This window comes from Eptatretus burgeri, chromosome 2 (assembly GCF_056783735.1).
Source record: "Eptatretus burgeri isolate ZD-2024b chromosome 2, Ebu_testis_v1, whole genome shotgun sequence".
In the NCBI taxonomy this organism is placed as follows: domain Eukaryota; kingdom Metazoa; phylum Chordata; class Myxini; order Myxiniformes; family Myxinidae; genus Eptatretus; species Eptatretus burgeri.
The window spans coordinates 14,612,308-14,622,307 of record NC_140962.1 but is presented as its reverse complement, the minus strand read 5'-3'; the positions used below and the strand labels follow the sequence as shown (position 1 = coordinate 14,622,307).

Below are 10,000 nucleotides of genomic sequence, written 5' to 3'. Positions count from 1 at the left end.
GTGTGTGTGTGTGTGTGTGTGTGTGCGTGTGCGCTCGCGCTCGCGCGCGTGTGTATAATATATGAGCAAATACCACCCGTCGCTTCACTGATGGTAATACTAAAGGGGGAGGGAGAAAATGAGGTGGGAAGAGGGATGGGGGGGGGGAGAGCGGGGAGAGTAAAAAGGTGGAGGGGAAAGTTGCGAATAGGGGTGGGGGAAGGGAAGACAGCATGACGTGAGAGGAGAGGAAGGGACGGCGGCGGTTACCAGTACGGCTGTGCGGTGGAGCATTGCTTACGATTCATACTGTTTCATCAAAATGATTCTGTGTAGAATAACAGTGAAGGTGGAAACAAAATAATGTCTGAAATCCATTTTCTACCGGTCATACTATAAAACACGGTCCGGAAACAAACTCCCATCTAGAGACGAGCTCCTGTCTGGACAAATCCAGAGAAAAACTACCATCCAGACATAAATCCCGCCTGGACACATCCGGAGCCAAGCTGTCTGGAAACAAACACCGCCAGGATATATCTGGAGCCAAGCTTGGCGGAGACACACCCTGCCCGAACATGTTCGGAGACAAACCCTGCCCAAGCAGCTTGGTTTGGCTCGGTAATTTAGAAAACATGTTAATATGGCAGACGGCTCGGAAATTGGGTGTTATTTCATAACAACTTGCTCAGCATGATAGAGCACGAACCACTCATTCAGGATGAAGGAGCAGGAACCACTCGTTCAGGATGAAGGAGCACAAATCACTCACTCAAGGTGACGGAAGACGAACCACTCGCTGAAGGTGACTGAGCACGAACCACTCACTCAGGACGACGGTGTACGAACCACTTGCTCAAGGTGACGGAGCATGAACCACTCGTTCAGGATGAAGGAGCACGAGTCACTCACTTAAGATGACGGAGGACGAACCACTCGCTGAAGGTGACTGAGCACGAACCACTCGCTCAGGACGACGGAGCACGAACCACTCACTCAAGGTGACGGAGCATGAACCACTCATTCAGGATGAAGGAGCATGAATCACTCGTTCGGGATGAAGGAGCATGAACCACTCGTTCAGGATGAAGGAGCACGAATCACTCACTCAAGGTGACGGAGGACGAACCACTCGCTAAAGGTGACTGAGCACGAACCACACGCTCAGGAAGACGGAGCACAAACCACTTGTTCAGGATGAAGGAGCATGAACCACACGTTCAGGATGAAGGAGCACAAATCACTCACTCAAGGAGACGGAGGACGAACCACTCGCTAAAGGTGACGGAGCATGAACCGCTCATTAAGGATGAAGCAGCATGAACCACTCGTTCAGGATGAAGGAGCACGGATCACTCAATCAAGGTGACGGAGGATGAACCACTCGTTCAGGATGAAGGAGCATGAACCACTCATTCAGGATGAAGCAGCATGAACCACTCGTTCAGGATGAAGGAGCACGAATCACTCACTCAAGGTGACGGAGGACGAATCACTCACTAAAGGTGACTGAGCACGAACCACTCACTCAGGACGACGGATCATGAACCACTCGCTCAAGGTAACGGAGCATGAACCACTCGTTCAGGATGAAGGAGCATGAACCACTCGTTCAGGATGAAGGAGCATGAACCACTCATTCAGGATGAAGGAGCATGAACCACTCATTCAAGATGAAGGAGCACGAATCACTCACTCAAGGTGACGGAGGATGAACCACTCGCTAAAGGTGATGGAGCATGAACCACTCATTCAGGATGAAGCAGCATGAACCACTCGTTCAGGATGACGGAGCACGAATCACTCACTTAAGGTGATGGAGGACGAACCACTCATTCAGGATGAAGGAGTATGAACCACTCATTCAGGATGAAGGAGCATGAACCACTCGTTCAGGATGAAGGAGCACAAATCACTCACTCAAGGAGACGGAGGACGAACCACTCGCTAAAGGTGACGGAGCATGAACCACTCATTAAGGATGAAGCAGCATGAACCAATCGTTCAGGATTAAGGAGCACGAATCACTCAATCAAGGTGACGGAGGATGAACCACTCGTTCAGGATGAAGGAGCACTAATCACTCACTCAGGGTAATGGAGGACGAACCACTCGCTAAAGGTGACTGAGCATGAACCAATCATTCAGGAAGAAGCAGCTTGAACCACTCGTTCAGAATGAAGGAGAACGAATCACTCAATCAAGGTGACGGAGGATGAACCACTCGTTCAGGATGAAGGAGGATGAACCACTCATTCAGGAAGAAGCAGCATGAACCACTCGTTCAGGATGAAGGAGCACGAATCACTCACTTAAGGTGACGGAGGACGAACCACTCGCTAAAGGTGACTGAGCACGAACCACTCACTCAGGACGACGGATCACGAACCACTCTCTGAAGGTGACGGAGCATGAACCACTCATTCAGGATGAAGCTGCATGAACCACTCGTTCAGGATGAAGGAGCATGAACCACTCGTTCAGGATGATGGAGCATGAACCACTCGTTCAGGGTGACGGAGGACGAACCACTCGCTAAAGGTGACGGAGCACGAACCACTCGCTCAGGATGACGGAGCACGAACAACTCGCTCAAGGCGACGGAGCATGAACTACGCGATCAGGGCGACGGAGCATGAACCACCCGCTCAGGGTGGTGGGCACAAAGCACTCACTCATGGTGACGGAGCACGAACCACTTGTTCAGGGCGACGGCGCACGGACCACTCGCTCAGGGCGACAGAGCACGAACAACTCGCTCAGTGCCACGGAGCACGAACCACTTGCTCAGGGTAATGGAGCATTTGCAGCCTTTGGCTACTGGTGGCAGCATTTTTCTGGAAGCGCGGCTGTGCCGCTGATGCAGTGTCCCTATTACCAGTGAGCTGATACTCATTTCACTGACCTCGGAAGCATGACAGGCTGACAACCCACCTGATGTTAGTGGCCAGTGGGGCTCGAACTCAGGACTCTGAGGATCCCAAGCCAACACCCTAACCACTAAGCCAACACCAGGCATAACAACTGCAATATATACACACATCTCATTCCAGGAATAGAATTCAACAACTGATCAAACAGCTCACCAAATGTTTTGCAGAAAGCACTGTCTGTACATACCATCCTTAAGAGCATCATCAAGTCTACGATTCCAAGAGTTAGTTCAGTTGTTTTTCTGGGTCTTTTTCATCAAGTTATCTCGATTGAAAAGCGTAAGAGGTACCGGTGTCTCCTCGTATTTCAAGAGGTTCCACAAGCCCACATCTTGGGATTGATTGGTAACAGAAAGCTAACTGAATAGTTGCCTGTCAGTAATCATCTCTGCTGCCTGCTTCTTCTTTGTTTTGACTGGTTTGTTGAGGCTCGCAAATTATTTAAGCCTGGTTTATTGATGGGATCAAAGAAGTCCTGGTCACCAGTTTGCATCCTGCTGGAAAAGAACTCTTCCATCTGCTTTGCCCCATTCTCCCTTACATTGATGACACACTCCCGCACATCATCAGGGGCCACTGTGGATGTTACATTATTTGCTGTTTGGTCTGTTGGCTTGTTCCTGTTCAATCACAAATGGATATTACACGTCACATTCTTTCTGATATTACAGTCACTATTTTTTGCACTGCAATCTCATCAATGTTGATGCTCTTTGTGGTGATCGCTGAGTGGATAGCATCTTCGCAATCCCACTCATCTCCTTTGTCATTGCCGCACAGCAGCCTTCATGTGAACAGTGAAGTAGTATTTTGTCTCATTGAGAGATTGCTCAAAAGCCATATGCCATATTCCACTGAATGGCCATTCAGACTTGTATACTGCTCTCTGAGTATTGGGTAATGCATGGTAGATATGTGGATTTTCCTCCTTCAGTAAATGGCTTTCTGTGACATTTACAGATCCTCGTCTTGCATAATTGATATGACCACATTGGAAGTCTGAGGAAATCGTCTCAGCAAATGTGTCAAGCTCAACTGACTTATTGTCACCTCTCTAGGCTACAATATAGTCAAGTAACAGTTGTGAGAATCCTTTGTGATTCAGGTAGGCATAGGGAATCCATACGACTGAGATGGTGTAATGATTTGTTTACAATAAAAAAAAGAGTCACTCTAAACTTCATCAAAGTGGAGATTTTTTGTTTCTGTATCATATTATATACAGCAAAGCCTTTTGTTGTATCATTTGTGGTACTAAATATATTAACAACTAAAGTTGTCCAGGTCTTTTTGGAACATCCTGTGTATATCGTCTATGCTATCTAGCCTTTTGGCACCATCTCTCAATGGTGAAGAATCACTTTAAAAATTATTGCATCCGAGCCTTCACCAGAATCGACTCCATTCGTCCTTGTCACACACCCAACCTGTCCACCAAGTTTCGTCTGAATCCATCCACAACCTTTTGAGATATCCTGCTCACAGTCAGACAAACATGAGTGAAAACAATCTCCATCCACCTTTGGTGGTGGAGATAATTTGTGCAAAAAATAAAGTTATCACTTGAGAATGCATCATTCAAACATGTCTATTGTTGATATTGCAGAAGTCCATTGGTTACTGCCAATCCGGGCAGGGTTACACTACTTCGCGTAATACCTTACCTGTGGACGACCGGATAATCGGGGTCTGTGCCCTCAGCGCACACTCGGATTACTGCTGAGCATTACAGTAAGTGTGTGCTGGCTGACAAAGCAAATTATTGGGGTGGAACATCCCGTATAACCTTACTTGTGCACTGCATTGGACCAATAAAGGAAAAGACAACCAAGGCAGATTGGAAATAGCCACAAACAATTATTTATTACAAGCACACAAGCAAGCAATCCTTTAAAAGCAAATATTTATAAGCAAGAAAGCAAAAAGATACATCAGAGCAGATTTAACAATAAAACATATTCTTCTTCAATCTTACTTAAACAAAAGACTTGGGACTATCATTCTCTCAGGGGCAAAGAATATAACAAGAAGGACTTGAAAATAAAATAAAAGTAATGTATGGAGAAAAGGAAAGCAGTCTTTCCTTCTCTCCCTCACCTCATGCAAATATCCAGAAGAATGTGGAGGAAAATGGATGGGGAAGATGGGCAGTGGCGATGTGAAGCAGTAGGGACACACAGCCCTGTCCCTGAGGTGCCAGGACCCAGCAAGAGAGTCCTCTCTGGCATCCCTGATATGCGAGCTAGATGTGCGACTCACCCTCCTCTGCCTCAGATTCTTCCTCCTCAGCCCCCCATCGATGAGGTGCTGCCATTCACCCACCTCGTCCTTCGTGGCTGACAGGATCGAGAGGACAGGATGACGCTCATGGAAGGAGTGTTCTTTTTCTACAGAAGCTCGACACCAACTGCTCGTGAAACCTTCCTTTCTTTTCCCTCACATGTTTTTGTACCTTCTCTCACGAGCCTTCTCAGTCTGTCAATCTTCTGCTCAGGCGAGCTTGTCCAATTCGTTTCTCCTTTCTGCTTCCTTCAGCTTTCTGTGTCTGCCTTCTGCCCTCTGTTCTGATTTCTGCCTTTTGCTTCTTGTCTTTCTGCTTTCTGAGCCGTCTGCTCAGGAGTGCTCTTCGTCTCTGCTTGCTCGAGCTTATCACGAGTACTTCTCTAGTGTTTATACTTGTTTTTCACATCAGCTTTCTTTCCCTCCTCCCACAAGCCTTCTCCCCCTCTGCAGCCAATGGGGGGGGGGGATGGGTGGGTGCATGACGTCACTTGAAGAAATTGGCACACTGCAATATAAAGCAGTTCAAGCGGCTCAATCTGGATCGTGCTAAGCTCGTGAGACCCGCAATGCTGCTTCATTTTGGAATAAAAGATAGTTATCTTACATGGTATCAGAAGTTAACTGGACCTGCTGCTTTTTAACAAACGACCATCCATCAGTACAGTATGGCGTTTCCGAGCTTTGCATACCTAACTATCGATTGGGATGCAGCGGATTTATTTGGAGAATTCACTCGGTTTTGAGACAACGTTCAGTTTGTGTTCGCAGGCCCGCTATCGGAGCTAAACCCAAAGCAAAAAGCCAGATGGCTGGGAATTTGGATTGGTGCTCATGGCCGTGAGATTTATATAACGTTCACATGGGAGGAGACTGAGAAAGATGATTCCTACAAGGTACTCGATCATTTTGGAACGTATGTGCGACTGAGAAAGAACAAGCGGATCGCCCGGCACTGGCTCAAGCAGCAGAAACAAAAGAGTGAGGAGACCTTCGATAACTTTGTAAAGGACCTAAGGATTATTCTCATGGACTGTGAGTATGCCGATCCCAAGGACATTCTAATAGATGCGATCATTGATGGCATTTTTGAATCCAGGGTGCAGGAAAGGTTACTGGATCAAGGTAAAGGATTGTCACTAGCAAAGGCTCTGGAGATTGGACAACAGTTTGAGTTGTCTTGCAAGCAAATCCGCATCGTGCGGTATGAAGATAACGACAAACTTGGAGTGTCAGCTTTCACAGCTCAGAGCAAATCACATCCCAAGCCTTGTGCCTCGTCATCACAGCTGCTCGGAATTATGCAGTCGATGTGGCAAGGATGAGCGGCATTTGTGGAACCAAGGGAAATGTCCTGCAGTAGGCTCTGCCTGTTCCTATTGCAAATGCCTGAACCATTGGATGTTGGTATGCCGTAGGCGACAGCGACTGGGCAAAACATTCCTCGTCGATGCTGGAGAAAACAAGGAACAACTACCTGAAGGCAATTCGGAGGTTCTTCAAATATACAAGGTTGACAACATCGGCACTTTGGCAGATGACAAATGATCCCAGACTGTCAGAGTCGGTCGCTTTGCAAACATTACCTTCCGTATTGATACAGGGACAAGGTGTAATATACTTACACTCAGTGATTTTCAAAGACTTCCAGTTAATACTAAACTTCACAAGTCTAAGAGAACCCTGAGAACTTACTCCAACCACATAATTCGGCTAGTTGCCTCCATGGATCTTTCCCTGGAATTCGAGGGGAGGTCCGTAATAGCTTCATGCAAGCTGGTCAATCTGGATCAGGAGAGCGTGATATCAAGGGAGACCGCTGCAAACCTTGGCCTCATTGCTCGACTGAGTTCCCTGGTGGGGATTGTCAGTAGATGATGAATCGGTTCCCCCAGAGCTACGAGATTTTCCCGATATCATCAGTACTTCAGGTACCCTACCAGGGGTCTACCGAATCAAAATACACCCAACAGCCAATGAGGTTGTACATGCTACACATCGGCAACCAGCTGTGCTAATGCCTAGGATCATTGAGGAATTGAACAAGATGGTAGATAATGGCTTTTTAACTCTGGTGGAGGAGGCAACTGAATAGGTCAGCTCAATGGTAGTTGCAGTTTGCAATGGCAAGCTAAGAATATGTTTGATCCTGGAGAGCTCAACAAGGCCATTAAACGTGAACATTATCCCATGAAGACAGTTGAAGAGGTAGTCTCCAACATACCAAAAGCCAACTTATTCTCAGTATTGGATGCAAAAGTGGGTTTCTACAGATTCTCCTGGATGAGGAGTCATCAAAACTGGTGACCTTCAATACACCGATAGGTCATTTTCATTGGCTGAGGCTACCATTGGGATTGAAATGTGCCCCAGAAATATTTCAGTGTATCATGGATCAAATGTTGGATGGCATTGTTGGAGGCACAGTGATCACGGACGAGATCCTGATTGCAAGATGAGATCGAGATCGTCACGACAGCATTTTAAAGCAAGTCATGGAGAGGGCTATATCCTACAACCTCAAATTGAACATGCAAAGTTCAACAAAAGGAGGTTCGGTATGTCGGGCATCTACTTACTGCAGACGTACTCAAGCTTGACCCCTCAATAATTGAAGCCTGACGTAATATGCTTATTCTACGGAATAAAAAGAACGTGCGGCATTTCCTTGGATTTGTTGCTTACTTGGCTAAATTTATTCCTCAACTGAGTGAAGTCAATGCACCACTTCGAGCTTTACTGAGAGCTGAGAGTAATTTTGACTGGCAACCTGCACAGGAGCAAGCTCTCCATAAACTATTGGATCTCTGCTGTCAGCAGCCTGTACTGAGATGCTATGATGTGAAGGCACCAGTGGAGATCCATGCGGATGCAAGTCAAAGCGGTCTCGGTGGTGTCTTAATGCAGGAAGGATAGCTGGTTGCATACACCTCGCGATCCCTCTCGGAGGTGAAACAACGGTATGCTCAGATTGAAAAAGAAATGCTTGCAATCCTCCACGTCTGTACGAAATTCCACTGCTAAATAGTTGGCAAGACAGTAACTGTATTTATGGATCACAAGCCACTTCAAGAGATTTTCAAAAAATCCTCTTCGGTCTGCTCCCATGCATCTGCAGAGGATGCTGTTACATTTGCAGTGGTACGATCTCGAGATAGTGTATAAAACTGGCAAAGACATGCAGCTACCAGATACACTATCTCGTGCTTATCAGACTTACCAGTTGTCGGGACAAGAAGTCAATCTGGAGCAGGTTTCCATGTTAGACTTCATCTCCATCACCAAGGGAAGGTATGTCCAGCTGCAGGAACAGACTCGACAAGGGTTACAACTTCTGTTGGACGTGATCCACACTGGATGGCCCAGCTATTGAAATGAAGTGCCCATTCCATTGAGACCATACTGGAATTCAAAGATTGAGTTAGGTGTCTCTGATGGAATTATCTATGAAGGTATGTGTATTGTAGTCCCACCTAGTCTATGTGAGCACATGCTCTCCATCTTACACCGCTCTCCCCTTGGTATTGTAAAGTGCAAACAGCATGCTCGTTTCGTGCTCTATTGGCCAACAATGAACCAACAGATCGAAGAAGCAGTGAAAAACTGCACTACATGTGCAGATTACCAAAATAAGTTTCCTCCGGAACCGCTCATACCGACACAGATTCCAGATTTACCATTCAACCAGTTTGCCGAGGACCTCTTCGAGTTTGAGAGGTTTGAATTTATAGAGGTATGTGAGCTCAAGGATATGAGAATCCGCACAACGATTGGTGCTCTAAAATCCATCTTTAGTACACATGGTATACCCGAAGGTCTTAGGAGTGAATGCATCCTTGTTAGTGTCCAAATAATTTCAATCGTTCTGTTCTGATTACGGCATTTACCAAACTACTTTCAGCCCTTGATTTGCTCGTGCTGATGGTGAAGCTGAAAGAGCAGTACAAACTGTAAATAAACATTGTGGAAGAAAGCGGAGGACAAACATCTGGCTTTGTTGGACAACCGCACCACTCCCCTAGAAGGACTACACTTGTCCCCTGCACAGTTGTTGATGAGTAGAAGACCACGTCACAAGCTGCCTGAAAAGTGCAGCTTACTTGCACCAAAACCCTACAGCTTTCATGTGGTTAAACGGCATTTTGACATGGAAAAGACCAAGAAAAAGTTCTATCATGATCGAGTAGCATGAGAGTGGCCACCTTTTCAGGGTCGGCAAGTCTCTGGGTTCCTGGTGAAATCGTATAAAAAGACGAGTCCCCTAGGTCCTACGTGCTCCAAGCAGGAAACCGTTTGTTCCGCAGGAATCGCCAACATCTCCGATCTTCAAACAAGCTGGCCAACTATACTGGTTATGTGTACGAGCCAGAGATGGGAAACTCGGACGATTATGAACACAATGGTACTCCCTCCCCTTCTCGTACCAGCAATAGTGATCACTGCAATGCTTCTCCTTTGCCCCTTCACCTTCTAATACATCCCTTTTGCTCCCCCACTGTTGTGTTGAATGAACGTGGACACTGTTGTGTTGTGTCCACGAGCCTGTTCCTTCTACGACTCGCTCAGGCCGTGTTGTAAAACGGCTGGACAAACTGAATCTTTGATTTGCTTTGATTTTGTGTGTGGCTGGATTGCTATGTGTGGGTTTATTATTATTGTTGTTACCAGCAAATACCCGTCTATGACGGGTATGGGGGACAGGACAGATCACAATACTCGGTTACGGTAATTTCTTTGGTTGTTTTGCGCCGCATTCAACAGCTCAGTTCATATTGGTGGCGTGTCTGAGTGCCCATGGGAGCGTTTGA

General features: G+C 46.6%; 1 protein-coding gene and 1 pseudogene across 4 annotated transcripts in view; both read left to right on the top strand.

Moving 5' to 3' along the window:
• LOC147031460 (homeobox protein six1a-like) overlaps positions 1-10,000 on the top strand; it is a 259,636-nt gene that overhangs the window by 241,568 nt on the left and 8,068 nt on the right. The window lies entirely within an intron of this gene.
• On the top strand, positions 5,861-6,740 carry LOC147031461 (uncharacterized; annotated as a pseudogene).